Here is a 9,451-nt window from a genome sequence, read left to right as displayed (position 1 = left end):
TTGCCTTTATGTTGTGCTTGAAATGCCGCTTCTGCTACTTCTTCATCTCTTATACTTGATCTTTGTTCTTGGGCTTGCAACTTGCTGATCAGTTCTGCCACAGATAAAGTCTTCAAATCACAAGATTCTTCTATTGCTGAAATCTTGGACTCAAACCTTGCTGGTAAGCTTATCATCATCTTCTCCACCACCCTTGAATCTGGAAAGGTTTCACCAAACAGCCTTACTTTGTTTACAGTCTCCATAAGTTTGGCAGAATACTCTTTCACAGTATCTCCTTCTTTCATCCTTAACATCTCAAATTCTCTTTTGAGAGTTAAGAGTTTGACAGTCTTCACTCTGTCACTTCCTTCGAACTCCTCTTTTAGCTTTTCCCATACTTCTTTAGGTGTTTCACAAGCCATTATTCTTGTGAAAATCACATCTGAAAGTGCTGAATGAAGACATGTGAGAGCCTTGGGTTTCCTTGACTTTGCATCTTCATAAATCTTCATTTGTGCAACTGTTGGATTTGGTCCAAGTGGAAGAGGATCATCTTCACTTTCAAATGTTTTTCATAGACTATGAGCTTTAAGATAAGCCTTCATCTTTATTACCCATATGTGATAATTTTCTCCTGTAAACATAGGAGGTCCTGCACCCAAGAAGCCGTTGGATGCCATGTTACTGCTGCTCAGCTCTCACCTTAGAAGGAGAAAAAAACCTTAGTCTTCTTGCCTTCACAGATCCCTCAAGAAGAAGGGCTCTTGATACCACTGTTAGGATTTGAAACTTTTAGATAAAAAGATAAAGGTTCAACAGAGGTAATTTTCATTCATACTACAGATGTTAAAAGGCATACACACATATATCTACATAAGCTTTTTCAAAGTTAGTAGAGGACCATACGTATCCAAGCACTGTTGACTTTCTTACTAAACAAAATCCATAAAACAAGGACTACCTTTCCTTTACATACTTAACATAATATTTAAGAAAATAACAATTAAACAAAAACCATCTAGAAATATCTCATTTTCTAACAGGGGAAGGCCATAAGAGTGAGCTCGGTGAGTCGCGGAGTGAAGAATCGGATATTTTTCATGGATAGTCCAACTGGAAATGGGATGGTGTAATGGTAACTTTGGATGAAAAAGAGATGGAAATATTTCAAAGTGACAAAGTCATCCTTGAATATGCTTCTCCAGTTGTGAAAATGTAATTTATTAAAGAGATATCATCAATTTAATAAGATTAATACATCTATCCAACCAAAGTTTGACATGTACTACTTCATGTTAATGTGATTTCTCCTGTATTTCCTTTTAACAATTTCAACTCATATTTATAAAACTCTATAATGATACGATATTATATAGTCTAGGGAGGTAATAGGTCCTCATGAAAGTTTAGTATCGCAACAACAAATCTGACCAAAGTTGAAGTATTTTTCAGACCCTTATCCCTTTAAATATAATTAAAGAGATATCATCAATTTAATAAGATTAATACATCTATCCAACCAAAGTTTGACATGTACTACTTCATGTTAATGTGATTTCTCCTGTATTTCTGATAACAATTTCAACTCATATTTATAAAAACAATTTATTCAATATGAAATAATGTTGCAGTTACATTTGCCACAAGGAACATTTATTCTACCACGCGATGAGTACACTTGTTGATCGATGGACATGCCATTTTTGAATTTTCATTTTGTTAGGAGACAATAACCAGAATTCTCATATTTTCCTCCCTGCCTGTTAATTAACAGATTAAAATTTAATTAACAATGTTCTTCAATAATGCAAAATATATATTAAGTGCAACTGGTGGTATATGAATTCATTTGAACCTGCATTCTTCTTCATTTATTGGAATTTGAAGTTCCAAGTCATGTTCTTCGAATGTATTGAAGATTAAGTCGAGTTGCTCATCTTGTACTTTGTCAAGAGTTAAGGGTTCCACTGAAAATGAAGAAAGAAAAGTGTTCTATCAATATTTTTATGTAAATGCATCAACACTTATTATCAGTTTCAGTGTTGAAAAAAATAGGCATAATACATATATTGACCCCTAAACTTGGGTTCAAATTTTAACTTTGACCTCCAACTTTCACAATGCACAAATAGGCACTTTAACTATCCAAAACTTAAACAAAAAAACACTCGGATCCTACCTGGAAAAAATGCGTGAAATACAGTCAAATTAGGCGCGTCAGATGTAAAAATTCAGGGGGTCAACAGTAAAAAAAGCACTGAAAGAACAATTAAACCCTTTTTATATTTTTTTCAACAATTTTCCCCTCTTTTTTGCATTATTTGTTGTTCACTGCAAAATGCAGTGACATTTAATAAATTTTTTTGTTATGACGAAAAAAAATTATAATGAAGTTTTTTTTTGGCAAGAAGGAAAAAGGAACACGTGTAGTGCTAATTTTTTTTTTGAGATTCAATCAATTTTTTTTGTCTTTGAAATATTTCTAGCTGTTAATTACTGTAATTTATAGTACTTTCCCCTTTTTTTTTTACAGGTTGACCTCCTGCCTGTATAGTCTTTTTTTGTCCAGAAGGAAAAAGGAACACGTGTCGACCCCAAGGTCCTCTCTATTCCCGCTTATTATATTATATACTAGTGATGAAGAGCCCGTGCTAATAATTATTTAAAAGTTAATTTTTAACTGACGTTAAATAAATAGTTTTAAATTTTAAATTTGAATAAATTATATATATTTATATGGTAGTAAACGTTCATGTTAACTCTAAAATGACTACATCACTATTAATAAAGCTTGAAGTTTAAAGAAAAATCCTTAAATGACCAAAATAACCCTTAAACTCAATTTTAATCACAAAAAGCATACATGTCCACGGTGTGGTGGCTGATTCATCAACTAATTTTTTGTATGTTTTTTCAAAAATATTTTAGTTGCTAATTTGTTATAATTTATAAAAATCATTAACGTCATTTTCGAATAACTTATAGTATTGTTAACTTTCAATAATATATATTGTTCCATCTATTCAAATTCATGTGTCACCAATAGAATTTCAAGAGTCAACAAAACATTTTCTAAAAAGAATATATTTTAATTATGATTTATAGTACTTTTAAATATAACGTATAGTGTGTTTGTAGGCTCTTATTAGATTGAAAAAATATTTTAAATTAGTAATTATTGTAATTAATAGTGTATATTCCGTAATTTTCAAATTTGTAATAATTTTTTTAAAATATTAAGTCTAATAATTTATAGTATCTTAAATGTAATCTTTGAACACACATAAATTAAAAAAAGAAATAAGACAAATAAATTATAAATTGAATAATTGACATTTTCAAATATTAATTTACCACAAAATGAAAGTGAAGGAAGAAGTTGTGAGGCAAAAATAAAGAGAAAGGAATGGAATTAGTGAGGTGGGGTCCATATCCATTAAAAAGAGATTGAAATAAATGCATGGCAAATTGAAAAGGTGTCAAAATAGACAGGAAAACGGGCCCACATGCATTGAATAGTTGGCAGCCATTGAGTGGGGTCACTAATACACGTGGCAGCGTTTGCATTTCACGCTTTTGGCTCCGAAATCGCGTGTTTATTTATTTAAAGGTAGGATAGTTAAAAGTGCCTATTTGTGCATTGTGAAAGTTGGAGGTCAAAGTTAAAATTTGAAGCCAAGTTTAGGGGCCAATATATGTATTATTTACTTTCAGTCGAATAAATAACTGAACGACTTTACAGTTATTCTAAATTTTTGATTGATTAATAGAACTATCAATATGGAATACAACAAATATTGTGTGTTTAGATAAACATATTAAAGGAGGAAAGGAGCATACATTTGGAGACTTATCCTTGTCAATGATGGCAGCCCTTATTCCCTTCAAAAATAAATCTAAGAATTCTATTTTAGATTTCAAATGAGAATTAAATCGCAAATTAAATGTACCTCTTTGAGAATAGATATCTTTTTATTTCTTAAAATTTTAATCTTAAATAAAAAATTTATATTAGCAAATTTCAATTAAAAAAATTAACTAAATAGATTGAGTGACTTTGTAAGTGAAACTTTCCTAGTTGAGTGACTTTCTGAGAGAAAATCACATAGTTGAATGACTTTTGGGTTAAAAATTATAGTTGAGTGACTTTCTGAGATAAAAGTCCACAATTGAGTGACTTTCTAAGAGAAAAGTTCAAAGTTGAGTGACCATCTGAGATATTATCTCGAAGTTGGAATATATATGAGTACTTTTATGCGATACAAATCTAGATTAATTGGTCAGTGGGTTGTAGATATGAAATTATTAAACCAACACAAATAGAAAAAAATCGGGCATAACTAAAACTCGGGCACAACTGATAACTAAAAGTCGGGCATAATTGATGCACAATTCTTTTAGTGATCACATTTATTTTCAATGATGATGTTGATGTCAAATTTCTTGACATAAATGTAACTCCATTCTTTTACTTGTTACATTTCGCTTTATAAGAGTTAATTTGACTAATCTCTACAGTTAAATTGAATTATTAATTTAATATGTTGAAGTTAAAATTTAAATGTTCTATGTTATGCAATCAGAGTATCATGTTTATCTTGGTTTTTTTTTTTTCTTATCTTGGGTTAGTATATATGTTAAAAGTGTTTTTTCTTTTCATGATATATTCACTTGATGTTGCTGGTGACCATTTAAATTTGCATGGTTAATTTTATTCGTTAAAGAATTAATTAACACGTTGTGAAATCAATATTTTGGTTTAGATTTTAAATGAGATCTAAAAGTTTGGCTTGAATAACAAACTATTGGAGGTGATGGGCTATTAATTAGAATAATTAAGTTGAAAACAAACTTAATTAGGTCTAGATATAGTTAAATGCCTAAATCTATATTTGTATTTAAAAACTACATAATTAGATATACATTCATACCATATCTAAGAATTTCATTTATAGTTTCAAAAATTTATATGCTATCTCACTATTTAATGATGGCATAATGCATAAAATGTATCATTTAACTTGACCTCATTTTACATTTATGCCCTCTAACTTTGGGTGTGCACAAGCATGTTCTTTAACATGTAAAAAGTTGAACAAGTAGACACATGATTTCTACGTGGCATAATACATATAGGACACCACGTAGGATGAAACTTTTCATGTAGAATGTGTGTGTATTTGTTCAACTTCTTACAAACTTAAGTGCCTACTTGTGCACACCCAAAGTTGGAGGGAGTAAATGAGAGCTGGTGTAACACCTCGGGTTTCGAAAAGAGCTAAAGAAAGGTTCGTACAAGTCAATCATCAGTTTTTCATTTTAGGTCAGCTTCAATCGTGCATATCTTTTAGAATATAAAGAATTAGGTGGCCCATCACCTATCAAATTAAAGGTCTTTGAGTCTTCTTTCCAATGCCGCCAAGTTTGCTTATATTCGAGCTCGGAGTAGAAAGTTATGCCCGTTTTAGTGAAGTCTCTCTTCTAAAAACATCTCAATCATTTTAAGAGGGGTAGTTTGGTCTTTTCCTTTTTTCTTATAAGCCTAGCCACATTTTTCTTCACTCAATTAAGGGTCTAATCAAATGTTAGACCACTTTTTCACGTTCCTAAACACTTATAGAAGTAGAGCGAGGTTCCAAGAAGAGAAAATGCTAGGTTTCAAGCATTCTTCAAGATTTGTAGATTTCGCAAAGAACATTGTTCTTTCAAGGTATGTAAGGCTTCTCACAGTGTTGGACTTGTTCGTCCTCATGCCATACATCTAAATTTATCCACTAAATCGTTGTATCTAAAGAGTTTTTGAGTAGTTCTTGATTTTGAGTTCAATTCTATGGAGGTTTTGATCCTTTTGTGTTGTGGATCTTTACAAATCCTTGATTGAAGGAAACTCCCTTGGGTTTTCCTGTTAGAGCTAAAAGGCCATCGCACTACTCACATATAAAAGAAGACTCAGACCAACAGTTGAAATTACGCAACTTCACTTGAACTTATAATTGTAATCTTCTTTCATCTTTCATAAAGCTTTGAACACGTGAGTGAACAATTGTAAAAGAAAAAGAGAAGGAAAGATTCTGAGTGTAGGTTATACATGTAGAGGCAGTGTCAACATAGAAACTCTAATTTGCATATCAGACAGGACTTGAAGATTGCACCTCCTGTACAACCAAGTTCGAAACAAGCTCTAAAGGAAACCCTTGAAACCCAAGGGGACTGGACTAGGCACCACATCGGTGATCCGAACTAGTATAAAAACATCTTGTGTCATTTTACTTTCAGTATCTTATCTTGTTTTATACTGTGGAATTAACTTGCAGGTGAGTCGACTACTTCTCACAGGAAGTCGACTGAAGGAATTTTTAATTCACTCCCCCCCCCCCCTCTTGACTTTCATTATTTTCCACTAAACCAACTCACTGGGAAAATAAATAGTGGGAAACAGATTCTCACTAAAATAGTGGAAAGTTTTCTAATTTTTCCGTATGAGAACATTACTAACTATTTTTTCTTTTCTCATGAATTCAATCAAAATATGTGTGGGAATAGCCACTGAGTATTTTTTTAGTGGAAAACTAGTACGTAATTTTTTAGTAATGTGAAGAAAACAAATAAAACATTTTCATTGATTATCAAACACACCCTAAGTGTAACTTTTTGATATTTTTCTAGTTTAGCTAGCATTTTATTTTGGTTATTTTCGAACGAAAATTAAAAAATCAAAACGATTAGAACTAATAAGATTCGTCATTTGGAACATTTCTTCTTCTTCATATTTACAACATATTTTATTTAAGGATAGAAATATTACAGTCTTTCTTCTCCATTAATTATTATATTCTTAATTCATTATATAGAATTCATTTGAGAATTGTGAACAAAAAGGATACACAAATTAATTTAGACCGGAGTATAGATAATAGGGCTAGCCTAGAGTGGGCGTATTCTAGACTATGCGACAGTAAGACAATTTTAAACATACTAATATGGGTCGTAGTATACTGGTGAAATTGCTCATCTGTAATATTAAAAAAGTCGCAAATTTGAATATTTGGTATGGAGAAAATTTCATTTGAAGTGTTATTTCCAGAATAGACCATACAATGCGGGATTTAAATTTAATCGAAGCTTTAATACATGCACTGAACATCGGGGCGTTTGATATTGCTGGTGAGCATTTAATTTAAAGCAGTATAACAAACTATTACTATAAAGTTATGAAATCAATAGTTGGTTTAAATTTTAAGTGACATCTAAATGTTTGGCATGAATAACAAACTATTACTATAAAGTTTGAAGGTGATGGGCAATTAATTGGAGTAATTAAGTTGAAATATGGACGGAAGAAATGATCTTTAGGTCTAGAAAAATGGAGAAATGACATGAATATACAACACCCCAACATAAATTGGCACAAAATAGCTTAAAAGTATTTGACAAAATATGATATAAAAATAATTGACATAAAGTAGCCACAATGTTGGGGTTCATTTTTTTATTAGCATATTGTCGGCTGCTATTTTTAAAAAAATGAAAACGAAATCCTTAATTAACACATTAAAGAAGGCTACACCCACTTTTTTTTTTTAATTCTTTAAAAAACTCATTAAAGAAATTGTGACTACTTTTAAGGCATAAAAATATATTTTCAATCCTCAATTAACGTGTATTAATCGTCAAAAATGCTAATAATTAGTTATATACTAATAAAAACAACGATTTTTATTAAAAATTGCAATACATATACATAAATTATATTTGTTTGTATACATAAGAAAATTAAAAACAATTATAGTTGCAATTACATAATGCATACATAAAAAATTTAATATACTATATGTATACATAAAATTTTATTCATAAAGATTGACACAGTAATATCTATACATAAACTATATTTTGTTGTCAATTTATGATAGGTGTTGTATATTCGTGTCAATTCCCCATTCATAAAGATTGACAGGTAAATTTAGTTGATGTATATGATAACTATAATATGTATACATAAATTATATTTTATTTATATACATAAGAATATTGACAACAATTATAGTTGTAACTATATAATGTATACATGAAGAGATTAATATGATACATGTATACATACAATTTTATTTTATAAATTTTACATGTAACTTAGCTTATTATTTATACAGTAATTGCAGTATGTATACATTGATTCGTATTTATCTTTGTATCCATTGATCCGTACTCACGCAACAAATTTGTATACATTTGGTCAAATCGAGATTGATATACATTAATTTGTATTCATCGAAATCATCATCCTGACTTCTTACGAGAATCTTATAAGAAATTTTCTTACCCATGAAATTTAAAACAAAAATACTCAAACACTATAACCTGAATTTTCACCAAAAAAAAAAGTTGAACAAATCACAAAAATCTCATAATAAAATTGGGCAAGAAAATGCTACAAAATTATTATATATGAAAGAGTACTTTTTAGGATAATCAATGGATAAACATACAATTATATTTAATTTGCATAAACAAACTGAATTAAGGAGAATGTAACATCCGACAATTTGAAATAACTATAAAGAGGTTTAGAATTGGAATTAATCATTTTTGGAAGGAGTTCAAAAAAAATAATAATCTGGAATTTGGCCAAGTATGGAAAAAAAAAAGAGTTTTTGGCCAACTTTGAACAGTCATAACTTCTAGCTCAGGATGAGTTAGGTGTAGTTCCAGTTATGGTTGCAAAAGTTTGTGGAATGATCTTTCCAACGCCACCAAGTTTGCTTGATTCCGAGTTCGTATGAGTAAGTTATGCCCTTTAGAAGTTGGGCAGTTGGCAGGGAAATCCGTCCGGAAATTTTAAGGGCATTTTGGTCTTTTCCCTAACCAATTCCTTTGGTTATATTGTAGTGTTGGGCTGATTTTTTTATCAGTTTGTCCCATTTTAAAAGAGTGAGAGTGAGGGTTTTGAGTGAAGAAGAGAAGAAGAAGAGAAGAAGAGGAGATCAAGCAAGTTCTATCGTGGATATCGTCGGGGGTGATCCCTACTAGGTATGTGAGTCCATAGTGTTGGGTTGATCCTTTCCCCCACACGCCAAGCTCGTTCTATTATTGAGAAAAGATTGATTGTGTTGTTGAAATTGTTGGTTGTGTTGTTGATATTGTTGATTGTGTTGTTGAGGTCCCTTGTTGATTTGGGACATGTTTCCGGTTGTGATTTTGAGTTGAAATCTATTGTATGTTGAGGAGGTTATGATTCTAAGTGTTTGGGGCTGGAACCTTGAGGTTTAGAAGGTTTAGAGTTGGAGAAAAGAAGGAGAAAAGTCGGAATTTCTGGGGAAAGGGCTGGCGCGTCGCGCCTGCCAGCGCGCCCCAAAAGGGGCTCTGAACTTTCTCCCTTGGGGCTCCGCGCCTTGCAGAGCGCCTCAGCTGGCCCTCTGAACTTTGAAGGCTAGCGCTCCGCGCCTTGCAGAGCGCCAAGGACGCCAAGTTC

Source organism: Solanum tuberosum, unplaced genomic scaffold, assembly GCF_000226075.1.
Source record: "Solanum tuberosum cultivar DM 1-3 516 R44 unplaced genomic scaffold, SolTub_3.0 scf00250, whole genome shotgun sequence".
Lineage (NCBI taxonomy): Eukaryota > Viridiplantae > Streptophyta > Magnoliopsida > Solanales > Solanaceae > Solanum > Solanum tuberosum.
Note: the sequence above shows the minus strand (reverse complement) of the source record.